This window comes from Lissotriton vulgaris, chromosome 1_1 (assembly GCF_964263255.1).
Source record: "Lissotriton vulgaris chromosome 1_1, aLisVul1.2, whole genome shotgun sequence".
NCBI classification, from domain to species: domain Eukaryota; kingdom Metazoa; phylum Chordata; class Amphibia; order Caudata; family Salamandridae; genus Lissotriton; species Lissotriton vulgaris.
Genome location: NC_141685.1, coordinates 1,188,722,638 through 1,188,739,169, shown reverse-complemented (window position 1 = coordinate 1,188,739,169; position 16,532 = coordinate 1,188,722,638).

Below are 16,532 nucleotides of genomic sequence, written 5' to 3'. Positions count from 1 at the left end.
TTATGCTGAAGGATGGTATTGTTTGTAAGACCTCAGAGTCCACTATGGTGTAGTCTAAAACAGCTTGAGCCTGTTTGGTTATTCTGGTTAGGGACGCCGGTTGATCTTGGGGAAAGCGGCTATTCAGGATGATGAGTCCGACGTCTGTGAGCATTTGCGCGCACTGCTGGCCGTGCTTATCCTTTTTTTGATGGTCTGATACCATTGGGGGATGGATTTGTCATTCTGTTTATTTTGATTGCTGTTGAGGGCGTAGTCCTTAAGTAGAAGGAACATATTCTGATCTCCTGACACCACCAGCCCCGCCTGTGGATAAGTGGATTGCATTGATTTAATTAGCGCCTTTAGGGTCAGGATTTTCTCTGGTTTCTTCTTTACATCCGGATGTATGTAGGTGTTACAAATTACCAATTGCCGAGACTCTTGCGGGCCAAAAGGACTTGAGGACGGATCGGAAGGTAACTTGATTTTGATACACTGGATCCATGTTTGTCCTGTGTCAATGGTAACGTGAGTCCAGGGAATGCTGGTGTTCAGGTAGATCGATAGGCCTCCTGCGACCTTGCCTGTGTAACCTCTTCTGATGGCCTGTAGTTGAATTTCTTTAAAGCCGTCAATTTGTTCCGCAGTGGTTGACCAAGTCTCCTGGAGTAAGATGATGTCAAATTTATTTAAAAATGCTAATAAGTCAGCGTCTTTTGTTTTGCCTCCCAACCCGTTTATGTTCCATGAACATATTTTCAAATTTTGTGTTTATGCTTCGTTCTTCATATGGGCTGTTGGAGGTAAGATTTTACGTCTCTCAGTTGGTCGACCTGACGTAGCGTGATGGATGATTCGTAGGTTGGACCATCCTCCCTTGGTACTCTCCGAGCCGCCGACTGCCCCCCGAAGTACTCCACTGCCTGGACGTGAACGTTCCTCAGCCAGCAAGGATAACGGGCCCGGATATCTCTCCAATGGAACCGGTCTGATTTCTATTCCCCATTTTGCGAATATGTCTCTGTTTTGCCAAAATTCCTTGTCTATCCTTGGGTCCTTCCATGTTGCCACTGTCATTTATTTCCCGTTAGTATTTGCAATTGGATGAAATTCAATGCTTTCAACGGGGTTGGTGTTCAGATGACTCAGGGGTTCTATCAGATTGGTTAATTTTAAGATGGCGCTCCGATTGAGAATATCGTGCTTCCCCCTTGAACTATAATGTGGAATAATTTCATGTTTAAGTGAGCCTGCTGGGTACTTTGAGCCTGGATCTTCTTGTTGCTCCTTATTCCTTATTTCAGTGATTGTTTTGGCTGTCTTGATTGAGTTGCCCTAGAATGGGATGATGGACTGGGCTGCTAGTTCAGGGGCGGGAGCGGACTGGAGGGATCTTGGGAGGTCACGGCTTACAGTTTTGTGCCTTTGTCATTTTCGTGAAGTTGTGCGTTATGCTTTTTTGTTCTGCCTGGAGATTCTGCGCAAAAGAGCCGCACTCCGGTTGCATTTTTAGATGGTCTTGTGTTGGAGTATGTGCACTTTGGTGGCTGGCCGATTCTATTGATGTGACTGTGTGGGGCGAACTTGGAGGTAAGGAACCCTGCCAGGTTTCCCCTTGCTCCTCCTGGAACTTGGTGCGTACGTCTTTGAGCTTTGGTTCTTGCGATGTTGTTTCTGAGGTCAAATTCTTTTTTTGATTGCAGGCCCCCAGGGAATCTTGGCCCTGATGCCTGTTGGGCTGTAGTGTTATTTGTTTTCTTTGCAGCTTCTTTTGCCTGGATTTCCTTAATCTCTTGTGTTCTCGTTTTGTTAGGGAGGTGAATTGGTTTTGTTGCCCGTGGGGTAGAGGGCCAGAATCTTTGCTCTCTAGGTTAGCTGGGTCCTGAGTGCGTTGTCTTGGGGGGTGGGGTCTTCTAGAGGTGCAAGGTGTACTGTTGAAGAATGATCTGTCGTTGGGAGTCCTTCCGTTGCATGTCCTTCCATTGCGTCTGGCCCAAAGTCCTCACCAATTGAGATGTCGCCGGTGGTTATACTGGTCAAGTTCTCAGAGAGAGTATCGGTAGGGTGGGTTTCCATGATAGCTTGGTGCTCTTTTGTTTTGTTTAGGACTTCCCATAGAATGTCTGTTTAGTTGGTTCATTGTTTCCGAACACTGGCATTCGTGGAACGTTGTGTGTCTGTGTTCTTGGAATTTTTTAGATGTGAGGTTGGTTGTGATGTCGTTTCTATGTGGGTGTTGGCAATAGTGTCTTGCACTTATCTTGGATCTTCATCAGAGGAATCGTGGGTTGCTTCGCTCATTTTTCTGGGGTGTGATTGATTTATTTTCTTGATTGTGGGGTCTGTTCTAATTTTCCCGGATCTCATGGTGGTGAAGAGGTACAGATATTTCTTTGGGAGAGCCCGCGGCCTTCCCTTTTTTCTTTGCTCTCTTCTGCCACTGGAGTTGGTGCTGTTCCCTCCTTCAGTTGTGCCCCTCCCCCACCGTGCTACACCGTGCCTCGCAACTTTTACGGAGGGGGGGTTAGGGGCAGAGATTTATGCGCGGCTACAGGAGGTTGCAGGATCAATGGAGCACTGGTATGGGAGCGGGCACCAATCCTCCGTCCTCAGTGGCACTCCGCTCTTTAAGCTCTCTATGCTCCGTGCTCCAGACTCCTGAGCAACGGCCTGGGCAGGGCTGCGGCCTAGCTCTGTTCGTGCAGTATTGGAGCGATGTTGGTGCGATGTCCGCGTTAGCCTGGGATGACCCGCTAGCACGCTCAACTACGTAGGTGCTTCTGACCGCGAGCGCTACCGTCCACCCCGGTTCACCGGTTCACCGACTTACCGGGTACCGGCTGCAGCTGTTGCTTGCGGCTTCCCTGGCGGCTATTGCTTTCCTGTGGCTTTTCCTGGTGTTAAAGTTAAGGTTCCTGCGGCTGCGGGCTTGCGGGGTTGTTGTTCTCACAGTGCGGGACTCAGCGCTCACACCTGCATGCAGCTCGCAGCCTGACTCCTCTGGCGGACTGCTTAAGCGAGCTGCCAAGCCTGGACTGAACCACGGAGAGGTAATGACCGCGTCGGTCTCCCTCTGAGGTTGATGACTTCTGCCGAGTTTGGGGCTTTCAGATTGCCTTTTGTTGCCTTTTGTTGCTAGTAGGCCCTTGCGTTGTTTTCTTTTGTTTTTGGTTGTAGATGAAGTAATAGTGATGTTTTTTTTTTGCTCAAGTTTCCCTGATTGCTCCTTGGTTATGCTTCAATTGTAAAAAAAAAATTAATTTTTTTTATTGTTTAGGTAATAACTAATCTTCCTGGTTGGTGGTGATTGTTGAAGCTTTTTTTATTGTTGTTATTTAGTTTTGTTTTGTTGTGTTAAAGGCCGCTGGCTTTGTTCCTCTTCGTTCCTCTTTTGGTTGCCAAAGTTTTAGGTGGTTTTGGGTGGTTTTAAGGTGGTCTGTTCGTTTGTTTGTTTGTTTCGACGCTGCTGTTGACTGTTAACTGTTAGTTGCTGTTGGCTACTGTTTATCTGCTATTTATTCACTGCTCAGCCACCCTTCTCTTTTTCGTCCTGCACACTGACCCCCTCACTAGTGTCCAACTCTCCAACCCTCTCTCTGGACGGTGCTCTGCGCAACCCCTCGGTTCTTATTCGTTCCTGTTTTGGTTGCCGGAGTTTTAGGTGGTTTTAAGGTGGTCTGTTCATTTGTTTGTTTGTTTTGACGCTGCTGTTGACTGTTAACTGTTATTTGCTGTTGGCTACTGTTTATCCGCTATTTATTCACTGCTCAGCCACCCTTCTCTTTTTCGTCCTGCACACTGACCCCCTCACTCGTGCCCAACTCTCCAACCCTCTCTCTGGACGGTGCTCTGCCCAACCCCTCGGTTCACTGGTCCGACCCGGCCCGGTGGGAACTAACAGCGATAGGGCAAGGCCCAAGGGTGCGCGAGCGGGGGCGGGGGGCGAGCAGGGGGGGGGGCGGGGTGGGAGCAGTGCACCATTCGCTGCCCTCCGCTCTCTGCTCTCTGCTGCGCCACCTCTCCTCACCCCTAAGCTCCCCCTGAGGCAAAGCTGGAGCTGGAGGTGCTACGGGAATCAGACGACGTGGAAAATTTTGGCAAAAGGCAGTGCGGGCCGCAACCACAAACAGACTCACCGCCCCCGTTGACCTCGTTGGCCACTCACTCGTCAATTTCAATTTCAAATTTATTTATTATGTTTTGGCTCTCAAAGAGGGCCACATAAACATATACAAGCAAAGCAACACAATCACCAAAAGTACAAGAATTAAAAAAACATAATATTCGAACCGTAATAGCTACACTGCAAGCCATCAGTCCAACAAGGCCGGGCAGACACAGTTTTCCTGAGAAATTAATAAATAGCTAAAAATCCTTTAAAAAAGTTAAAAACATAAGCACAAAACATTTCATTTGGTGGGCAATAAAGTGCATGAAGAAAATCTTGTAAAGTGACAATGCTGAGGCGGAGACAGATTACTTTAAGCCATCGATTGCGCAAGTTACGTAACATAGGACAAATCAAAAGTACATGCATACAGTCCTGGTTATTCATTTTACATAAATTGCACAAAGGTGAAGCGCCATGCCATTTGGACAACAACACGTTAAGAGGGATTAGGTCATAACGTAATAAAAACCAAAACCTACGTATCCCATGTGGTAAGTTCCATAGGGCATAAGGTTGGGGCTGTTTCAACCTATAGGAGGAGATGAGCGGCTCCACATTCCTTTTATCTCCAACTGTTTTTTTGTCGGATAGAAAACAATACTCCCACGAAGCCTCCTTAAGGACCTGCTTTAACTGCGTGGGAGAGTAGGAGAAAAGAGCGCTTTCATCCAGTTTAAGGATTTTCACAGCCCCTCTGAAATTACTAACGAGTTTAGAGAACTCCTTAAAATTGCCCAAAAGTTCATTTTTGACTAAAACTCGCAGGGTTCCTTCTCTCGCTCTGGCCAAACTGGCTACCCACCTTATTAGGGCGCACAGCCCCTGAACCCAGGCACTCCTGAGTCCAAAATCCAGCCTGCAGGCGGCCAGTGGACAGGCATTGTTAAGAGTCGCGAGGGATCTTAGGAGTTTTCCCTCAGTCTTGTGGCAAAAGTCCCAATATTTTATCTCTATTATTTCTATACCGTACAAGATGGTTGCGGGGATTTTAGCTCTAAATACTTCTAGAAGGCTAGAAAAATGTCTTTTCCCCGTTGCCAGGTATAGGGACTTTAACCCATTGCCATGGGCAAGAGCTTTGCGAGAGCAGTGCTCTATATGGAGATTCTCGCTCATATTGGCCGAGAATATTTTCCCTAAAAAGGTATAACAAGTTACGACCTCCAATCTATGCCCTCCAATAGCCCAACCAAAATTTGTCGAGCGGCATTTCTTCCTACCAGCAATACACATCACTTTACTTTTGTTAATATTGATCTTCATATGATGCTCCCCGGCAAAGTCCTGAAGGGCCTGAAGCCGGTTTGCCAGACCCATGGGAGTTAAGTCGAGCAACAACACATCGTCAGCATACATCAGACAGGATATTGGCGCCCCTCCTATCAACGGCGCGATCCCCTCACTGTGAGACACAGCAGCAGGGAGGTCAGTTGTATATAGGGAAAACAAAAGGGGTGCCAATAAACAGCCTTGTTTAAGGCCATTCTGAGATGGTATTTTGGCCGAGAGCCCCCTTTCGCCCCCCATTAAGACCCTGCACCAGGTCTCAGTGTGCAGAGCCCGCACCAATTCCAACAGGGGAGTAGGGACACCCAGCGTCGCCAATTTTCTCCACAGCGTTCCACGATCTACTTTATCGAACGCTGTGGAGAAATCAATGAAGGCGGCGTATACAACACCCCCTCTCACCTGGACATATTTATCAGTAATCACCTGAAGGGCAGTCAGGTTATCCAGAGTGCCATGCTCCCTTCGGAAACCAGTCTGTTCCAGCGGCAAAATGTTGCGCTCCTCGACCCAATCAGAAAGAGAACTGAGGAGACATTTCGCAAAAACCTTTCCGATGGAGTCGAGGAGCGCAATCAAGCGATAATTACTGGGGCTGTCCCTTGCCCCCTTTTTGAAGATAGGGACCAGAATGCTTCCTCTCCAAGAAGCAGGAACACATTTGGAAAGATGGCATGCCCTAAACAGGGGGTACAAGATTTTGCTCCAGCTTAAGGGGTCTTGTTTTAGGACCGTCATCGGAAGCTCATCCGGTCCCATGGCCCCAGAGGATCGCATATTTTTTATAGCCGTCTCGATTTCTTTCTCAGAGGGAAAGAAAACCAGGTCATCAGGGGCAGCATACATGAAGTTATCCACACCTGTGGTCCCGTTCCCTGCATAAAGTTCTCGGATATGAGAGGACCATAGATCTTCTGGTATAGATATGGGAGTAGGGAAGTGGCGTGTACCACATCCTTTCCCGATTATTGCCCAAAAATCTTTAATGTTGCCATGTGCAGCAGATTCCCTTAATTTAATCCATACTTCATCCTCCCTGTCCCTTTTAATTTTTAGCTTGAGTCTGCTTCTCTTTCTTTTTAACCTAGCGATATCTTTCCCACGTTCCAGTACCCTTTCAACGTACTGTTCACGGATTAGTTTATTTAATTCCCTATTCAAATTACGCAGTGTCAGAGGAACTACCTCTCCTTTTTTCCTAGGGGGGACAGTTTTGTTAGCATTCAATAAAATCTTTAACATAAGTTCCTCAAAACAAACTATTTCATTTCCGTTCCACTCTTCTATTTCCCTAAGGGTATCGGTCAGTAGAACCTGCACCCCATTGATGGCAGCATTATTCCAGAAGCATCTTCCAGATGTAGAATGGAAGGTAGCCTCCTTGCCATTTAGCGACCAGGACGCCGTATTCAGAGAGTTTAAAGAAACTGATAGTAACAATATACTATGGTCGCTCAGAGTCGTGGGTATGATCTTTAAGTCAAGAATCTGGGGAAACAGACCATAGCTGGCGATAGCATAATCCAAAATTGATGACCCAAAGGGGGATTTGTGGGTATAATTTGCGGGGACGTCAGATGGAAGTCTTCCGTTTAAGATAATACCATCCCCGATCGCTAGTTCTTTTAGCAAGATCTTCCCCCTTTTATTTGTCCTTAAGTTTTCAGGGAAAAGCGTCTGGGGGATGCAATGTACTTCCTCCTTAACTTTATCCCTGAAGAGTTTTATACTAGCGTTTGAAATTTTACAATTCAAATCACCTATGAGCAAAATTACAGGAAAAGGAGGGGAATTTTTTATCTTTTCCATATACTGGAGAACCCGCTGCAATTTATCATTAAAACATTCCTCAGGCGGAATATACACATTAAAAATTACCATAGAGTATTTTACATTATCATGGAACAAATTTTCTATTGTTATTGTGTGGAAAAGTCTACTGGAATCAATATAATGGGAAAAACTCCATTGAAACTTATTTGACAGTAAACAGGCGAGCCCCCCCCTAGCATGCCCTTTCTTAGAGGGCGCAGCCGGAACTTCCAAAACATAAAAATCTTTTAAAGGCGTTAACCTATCTATGCACCATGTTTCCTGAATGCACAATATATCAGCCTCCAGAGTGGATAAAAAGGCCATTTTCTCCGGGCTGCTGTGGAATCCGGCCGCGTTCCAGGAGATTATGTTTAATGCTGGGTTAAAGATGGTGGAACAATTTGGGGTTATCCTTAGTTTTTGTTGATAATGCACTATGAAGCCAATTCCACCTGTTATTATCATCATTGAGTGTGGAATTCTCAATTAGTGGAAGAGGCTTCACGTGCGATACTGAGCGTTTTCCCCTGGAAACCCAAATTTTCAGGTCTCTCAGAGGAGAGGTTACCCCGTTTTGCTCACCACCCCTTAACCCCTGCTTACCGAAAGAGTTTGGCTTGCCTGGGGTAGAGATAGGGAGAATATCAATACCTAACCGTTGAAAATTTTCAGCCTGTTCTAGTATCAAATTTGTTATGATAGGGGAATAAAATTTCACCCGAATACTCAAAACCCGACTTCCACCCAACAGAGACACCAGTTCTATGTCTCTAGACTGAATGTGATAGAGACTTTCAACCTCACTGAAACGCTTGAGAAGCCAGGCTCTATTTAACAAAAGGTCAGTATCGAATAATGGAACAAAATCTAGTACACGCACATCCACAGGGGCCTTTGACATATTTACAGGCCGGGCCAGAGGGCAAGCATTTTCAGAATCAATTGTTACCACAAAGGGGGGGGCCAAAGGGTTTAAAGTCCCGGATGGATAGGAAATTGGTCCTCCTAGTGCACTCCGTGAAGGAGAGCCTGGGAGAGAGCCCCCAATTTGTGGTAGATCTTCCTGGGTAAGCAGGCTACATTGTTCATTTTCCTCCTCCACTGAGGTTGAAGCGGTTAAGTTCTCATCCATGTCCACTTTTAAGGAAGTAGATAAGGATTCCCCATTCCTTATTTCATTCTCCCTTGCCTCTGTGCATTTTTGGAAAATGATCCTCCGTTGCTTCTTCTTTCTATATTTTCGAATTGGTTTCCTCTTACTGGCTTTGGTACTTTTTGGTTTGCCATATTTTCTCTTTTCTTCATTGACCTCAGATTTGTCGGCCAGGAGATCTTTTCCGCATTCCGGGACAAAGATAGGAAATAACTCCTGGACCGTTTTGGGGCCAGGCAAGACTTTATCCTCCTCCTCTATCTCCAGGACTATATTTTTGATACAGTTAGATGCTGCAGTATGAGGCACCTCCTTATGAGGGACCATAGAAGGCACTTCATTTTTCCTATCTAGTTCGCTTCTAATGTCTGTGTGTTTCCCCTCAGATACAATTTGTTCAGGCTTAGGGGGAGAGGCCTTACTCATATCCGGCGCTTTCTGCAGCAATAACTTTAGGATTTGGGTAACTGATTCAAGAATACAGTCCGAGCTGCCTACAAATTTCCCTAGAAGCAGCAAAATTGAAGCAAGAAGTTGTTCCAGCGCGATCATGGACTCAGAGATCGGCTTTTCTCGCGCTTCCGCAGTGCAAATATTATCCAGGAGATTAAGGTCGGGGCTCTTGGAGGAGTTTAGCAAGTCAGATATTTCATGTCTATTTAGCGACGGGGTGCTACTATACAGCATTAACCCTGAAGGGGTGGCTCCCCCCGGAACTTTAAATTGCCCCAGAGATTCCACTTTAGCAGGGCTTACGTAGCGTCCCCATAGTTCCAGATCAATGGATAGTGCAGACAGGTCATCCCCCGGCCTCTCATTCATGGGTAACTGAGGAATCGATGGTATGTGCACTGGCTCACTTACAATCATCAGCTTCCCGTCTGTGGGGTCCCGAAAGGGAGACCCCCCTACCGTAGTTTGGGGGGCCCCCTGCTGAACCTGGGGAGATCGGGGGTCTGTGTTAGTTGGTAAGTGTACTTCCAGGGCTTTAGTATCTGGTTTATCTAGAGTCGCACATTTAGTTTTTTTTATACCAGATAGATCCCAGAGTTCAGATAACTGACATTGTCCTTTCAATGGTGGGTTGTTTACTGACTTGTTTCTTGTGCGGATGGTAGTTAATTTTCGGGCAGGTTTTTCTCCCACTACCCTTCCTGATCGTAAAGTTTTAGACATTTTCCACAGTAATAAGTTTAAAAAGAAATGTAGAAATATAAAACGTATAAAAGTCTGGAATAACGTCAGTTCCTGTCGGACCAGGTAGGACCAGGGTGCAGTATAGCTATCACAGTACTTGCATCAATTTACCCTCCTACTCAAGTGGGCACAAATGCAAACAGATAATAACAGTGAATAAAATGAAATATAAGGGACCGGGCCCAGCCCGGCCTACCTCGGTCACTGAGGGCCACAGAGGGCCCGCCCTTTGCCCGGGCTTAGCCCGGCGTCGCCCGCGCGCGTCCCGCGATGCGCGTTCCTGCTGGCCAATTATCGCCAGGTGAGGGGGGCGTGTCCGGGCGGTGCTGCAGGACTAGTAGAATTATGGGTCCTGAAGTCCGCTTGTAAGTCCGCCGACCAGCAGAGAACAGCGAGTGTTTCCCGCGAAGCGGGAAACGCGAGCAGTACACAAGGATGTCACAGATACTGCAAGCTCAGCTCCGTAGCGCCTTCAAAAACCAAGCGCTGTCCTTTTTCCACGACAAGGGCTCTTCCTCCTCGCACAGCACAGCGGAGGTCAGAGTGTCAGCAGTGTTCATCAGCAGACGCCTCGCTTCAGCGTTCCTGCTGGCCAATTATCGCCAGGTGAGGGGGGCGTGTCCGGGCGGTGCTGCAGGACTAGTAGAATTATGGGTCCTGAAGTCCGCTTGTAAGTCCGCCGACCAGCAGAGAACAGCGAGTGTTTCCCGCGAAGCGGGAAACGCGAGCAGTACACAAGGATGTCACAGATACTGCAAGCTCAGCTCCGTAGCGCCTTCAAAAACCAAGCGCTGTCCTTTTTCCACGACAAGGGCTCTTCCTCCTCGCACAGCACAGCGGAGGTCAGAGTGTCAGCAGTGTTCATCAGCAGACGTCATCTTTCACCACGGCTCCTGCTGCTCCCGTCCCGCTGGCCTCCCTGACGATAAAACCAGGGCCAGGTACTATGCAGGGTACTGTGGTCCTGTAGTCCGCGAGGGGGCGAGGGGGCGAGACACGGTTTCGGGAATGGGATGAGGGCGTCCTCCCTTGCCCCATCTCCTCTCACCCTTCTGCACCCCTCTGCAGCGCTCCTGCTCTGGCTCCCACTCGGCTCAGCTCACTCAGCTTGCATTACACAACAGCGTCATCTCGTGTCAAGAAACTCGATGATGCAAAGCACACATTTGAGGTGCACAAGGCACTCAATTCTCTGAAGCTAAGTTTTTCATAGCTGGAGGGTGCCCTGGGAGGGTCATTTTCCACAGGTAGAGAAATGAGTGGTACACCTGTGCCAGCCATGACTAGTGAGGTGTGGTGTGTGCACCTACCTACACTAATTGTTTACCTACTAGAACCTTTCTAGGAGTTGTAGTCAGGGTGTGCTAAGCCCTTTGGTCTACAACCACTAAGTTCAGTAGAACTTAAGTATTTACTTGGTACTTGATGTGATCTTTCAAATGATATTGTCAAAGATAACAATTGGTAAAACAACAGCAAGCTCAAATCCCAAACACTGCACACCAATGTGAGAAGTTGGCCTGGTATGTGATGTTCACTATTCTAGTGAGCACCTTGCACCAGTCCAAAACGACCCTTATGGTGATTGGTTGTAAGTTAACCTTATAGACCAGCTATCCTATTGGCAGCATGGACAAAAGCAGTCTTAGGCTAAACTCAAGAGGGCATGTGAAGCCAGCTGTTTTACCATATGCAATCCCTTTAATACCAAATAAAAGGACACCACACAAGTTATATATTATAAAATATATGTATTTATTACTAGAATAATTATCTGTACTCTTTATGAGGGCAGAAGCACAAGCGTTAAACAAAGAACTTCATATAACATACAAAAGTTGCTCAAATATGGATAGGCCCTGGTCGCCCCTAAAACCATATACAAAAATAGTGGTATAAGAACCATGTCACAAACAATGGTAAGGCCTAGGGCCTTGAGAATCGCTGGGGCTACACTGGACTAACAGAAGTTAGGACGTGGGAGGCCCACAGGATGCGGGTGCAGTGTCTACAGGCACACGCGTACACCAATAGAAGTCAAAGGTGCGTAAAAGTTAGAAAGTTACAGATTTGGAAGTCTTACGACTGGACTAGAACTTAACCACTTAAAACTAGGACACTAGGGATGTAAACCTCTACAGGAGCACCGTAGTACTCTCGTTACCTCACCCACAGGAAGCGGGTGCATAGGTGTCAAAGTGTGTCGGGTTTCGTCGTGGAGTTCTATGGAGCCTTGGAGAAAAGATGCTGCAGGCCACCAGGAGAGAAGAGTCCGGTTTGATCCAAGGGTGGATCGAAGATGTAGAGTACCTGAAAGCAGAGGAGACAGAGTCCGGGTCACTAGCCAGTGACCAGGAAGGAACCAGGAAGGAACCAGGCGATGTCGGGTTGCAATCAGGTGATGTTGTGAAGCTTGTCTCCGCTGCCACATGGACCAGGAAGTATCGACGACAACCAGGAGGTGGACACGGACTGTCCCATAAAGGCTCTTGCTGTCGGCTGTGTCAGTTCTCGAATCGGAGTCAACAGGCCTTGGCAAATGCAACCTACGCAGGCATCAGAGATGGCTTCTGGATCACACCAGCAAGGTCTGATGGGCTGCTCCTTATCAGGGAAGCAAAGGGCCGGTCTGGAGCAACCAGACCAGCAGTGAAAATGTGTAGGTTCATCGTCACAGAGGCCACTAGCCAATGAGCAAATGACCGGACAGATGCGTCAAGCAGGAAAATGCAAAAGGGCCCACGCAGCACTCGGTGAGTGTGGAGAGGTGATCTTTGGTGCAAAAGCTGCTCGGGGCTGGGGCTTCTCAATCCCCAATGCACAGCTTCGAGGGTGCCTCAGAAGCTGCACAGAAAGCACTTTGCTGGCTTTCCAAGATGGCCGGTCCCATGTCTCACATCGCCTCCACGGGTCTCAGCTGTGGCTGTGGCTGTGGATCGGGCTGTTGGATGTCTAGAAGTCCAGTTCTTGTTGGTCTCTGTCATTTGAGCTCTGGCGGGAGCAACAACAAATAAAACCTTTGAGCGCTGATGGTGCCTGTAGGATGTCGAAGGGTCCAGAGTTTCATTTCAAAGTTTCAGTCAGGATTATCTATAGTCTAAGGACACAGCTCCTATCTTTATTCCAAATCAAGGGGCTGGATTACCTGCTAGGTCCCTCCTATGGGTTGGACCCAGGAAGGGGGTGGTTACACCCCTTTCCCTTTGTCCAGTTTTGCGCCAAAGCTGGGGCTGGAGTGCCCCAGTACCGGTTTGAACTGGACTATGCATGGGACACCTTGTGTGCCCCAGGCATTGTCTAGTTTCATTCAGCCCTCCCTGCCCCAATCCACTATCTCCTGTCTGGGGTGGTGCTAGCACCTCCCTGTGACAGGAAACTTTTTGTCCAGGCCTCCCCTGCCAGAGTATCGGCCAGCTGCAGGAGGCCAGACTTATGTCTGTGGCAGCAGCATCCATTTTGTGATGCTGAGGCTCGGGTTGATTTTAACCGTATTTAAGGAAAGTAACATGTCTTCTCCCCCTAGAAGGGTGGAATGCTACCCCCATAGCCAGGACTGGCGGGGGGGGGGTAGTATTCCAAAGCCTATAACACCTTACACGACATGTTTTGATAAAGCCAAACCAAAGATAGCATTTAACTGCGAGGTTCATAATGCACTTAAGAGTATATGGTATGGCAATATCCTAGAACAGCTATAAGGACATGGTTCCGAAAGCTGCAGACAGGCTCAGCTCATGCTAGAGCACCATCTCACATAAAACCAAGCACTCTGCTTCCAGGATTGTTAAGGCCTGCTATAGGAGGGACTTATAGGTGCATATGTGTACAGAGATAGGTTCAGACATAGGTATACTATATCTAAGCAAGGGGTGTTTACACGACCTTGCTCCAGCTGAGTGATCAGCCAACTGTGTCAGTTTGGATGGCCAGCGAGGGGTGGCAAAATACATGCTGCAGCCCCTGGTAGGCCTTGGATGCACCTATGCCCTGGGTACCTACAGTACTCTGTACAGGGGCTCATAAGGTGACCCAATATCCATTTGGAGATGTACCAAGGGTACATGGAGTCAGTCCATTTTAAAGAGAAAGTATAGCTAGGGGGTTCACCCAAACATAGTCACTGGGACCTGGGTCATAACAGTACTAAGAGAAAAGGGGTCCCAGTGTGTAGTTAGCAATTCACAAAAATTATAATCAAAAATAGAAAAACAATGAATGAATCTACACTGTTTTTATTCACAATGTAGATGTTAATTGGATATAGTATCTAGCAATAAACATTCAAAAGGTTGTACAGTGCCCCAGGGAACAAGGGGAAAGTGATAAGGTGAGGATAGTGTGGATAGGGAATTGTGACAGTAAAATCAAACAATGACACAGACACATTTGTATGACAATTTGAACAAACAAAAGACCATAAGTTCAATGCATCTCTCAGTACTGTTATGACCCAGGTCCCAGTTACTATGTTTGGGTGAACCCCCTATCTATACTCTACTTCGAGCAGACGCTGGTCTGCGAGGTTCTTTCTTTCTTTTGAATTTATTTCAGTTTAGCTCACCATGGTTGAAAGAGAACTTCTTTCTTATTCAGAAGAATACATCGAGAAACTTCTTGAGAATCCTGACAATATTTTTTTATCTACTAATGTTCCCACCATTGATTTCACTCTCGAGGACAAAATATCACGTTTAGAACGGCTGGAAAAGAAACTGGTCCGTACCCGGTGGCATGGTCATCTGCTAAAGAGATATCTTAAAGAGAACATCCTTCCAGTTGGCTTACAAATTAAAATTGAACCAGCAATCTTTATTGAGGTACCCAAGTTTAAGGAGGGATTCAGCCACGTCGCGAACAACTGCTCACGCCACTGGATGGTGTTGGGTGTGGAAACTGCAGCCAAACAGATCCAGCTTATTTCAGCTGAAATCAAAACACTTAAGGCCGAAATAGCAGCTGATGCCAACTTTGCAAGTGCAAAGGATACCTTAAGTAATCTTGACGCTTCCCTCAAGGATTTTGATCTCACCACACAGAATCGGAAATTGGAAAAACTTGCACGGGATATACATCTATATGACAAGAAGAAAACTTATCCTTACCTGCAAGAGGATTATTACCGCCAGGACAACCAAGAGCGCTTTACCAACAGAGGACGTGTGCCCTATCGAGGTAGACTTAACTACACTACCTTCTCTGATTCATCGTATAGCTCAGAGGGTGAACAAGATCAAGCAGGTCCTAGTCACTCCTATAATTATCAAGACTATGGGTACCATCAAAATCAATATAATCCTTTTTAGGACAATGACAAGGATCATGGCGACCCCCGAGAGGCAGGGGCAACAATCTGCCCTGGGGCCAACAACGCGGCCAACCACAGAATACCAGCAATTGGAATGGAGGCCGTGGCCATGCTCAGAAACAGGTGCATTTCCAGCAGGAGCAACATGGCGAGAGAGTGACACGCAACAAAACATATCGGAGGTGAATCCAACACCCACCCCCAGTCCGGTTGTAAATATATCCCAACACTCCTTGAATGACGATGAACTCAAAGTATTAAGTAAAGGATTATCCTATGTTCCCACAAATAAACCGGATAACTTTACAATACGAACTGAACTCTTCCAATTTTTTAGAAAGATTCGGTTGAAATACTTCTTTTGCAATTCGGGGCCCTATTCGAATCCATACCATACAGGGATAAGGATACCTTCCACTTTTGTCCCTCCATCCAGTACGATGTCACACAAAATCCTTGCATACGAGGCTGTGGTTTGGAGAGATGTACAACAAACATTACTAGAGAAATTCTACACTAAGTACAACATAAGTAGAACTGAGAAGGTGGCACTTCAATCCCTTGCCTGTAATAATGAGGTTGTGATCAAACCAGCCGACAAAGGCGGAGCCATTGTCGTTCAGGATGTGTCTAAATATGAATCGGAGATCTTTCGACAACTAAATGATGGTATAAGTTACCAACAATTGAGATCTGATCCATCTAAAGCAATAGCCCCTGAAATCTTGGAACTGACACAGGCGGGTTTGGATCATAGGTTTCTTTCTGAAAATGAGTTCCTCTATCTCAATCAGCAAAGCCCTAGGTTGGCCACCATCTACACCATACCCAAAATCCACAAAAGCATGGTTGACCCCCCTGGACGTCCCATCATCTCGGTATGTGGCTCCATGCTAGTGGAGAAGTGTGGCTCAATGATTAGAGTGGCAGACCCTGATGCAGAGGTCTAGCCCGGGACCAGGGTTCAATTCCCCGCCTCGGCGGGTCTTGGGCTCAAAATTCGACAGACCTGATAATTCTCGCCTCGGTGCCTATTCCAATCATGGAGTCCCACACTGCAACTCTGGGCAATAGCTTGTTTAATCTCCACAACGGCCCCCACAACGCTAAGGATGCCTGGCCTCTACCTCGGGGGTGCCCAGGAGTGGACGCCTCACAGGGAAAGCCAGAATGGGTTCCACTGTGGTATTCGTACAAGCGCCTTGAGACCCTTGTGGGTGAGTAGTGCGCTATACAAGTATCAATTTTAACATTTACATGCTTGAGCCCCTTGGCAGATATATTGACTGTTTTCTGAAACACCTTGCGGAATCGACACAGGCATATTTACGTGACACCCTGCATACAATAAATATTGAGGAGAACTTACCCTTTTACCCTCAACATCAAATCCTGGCACATGTGACGTCGTCTCTTTATACACTTGTATCCCCCAAGAGGAAGCTTTAGCTGTGATAACTAGATATTTACAATGAAGACCTGCACCCGTGCCAGTTCCAACAGAATTCATTATTGCCCTACTCAGGATAGCTATGACCAAGAACTTTTTTATATTTAAGAACCAGTTCTTTCTCCAGACGAAAGGCGTAGTGATGGGGGCTCCCTTCGCTCCTGATGTGGCT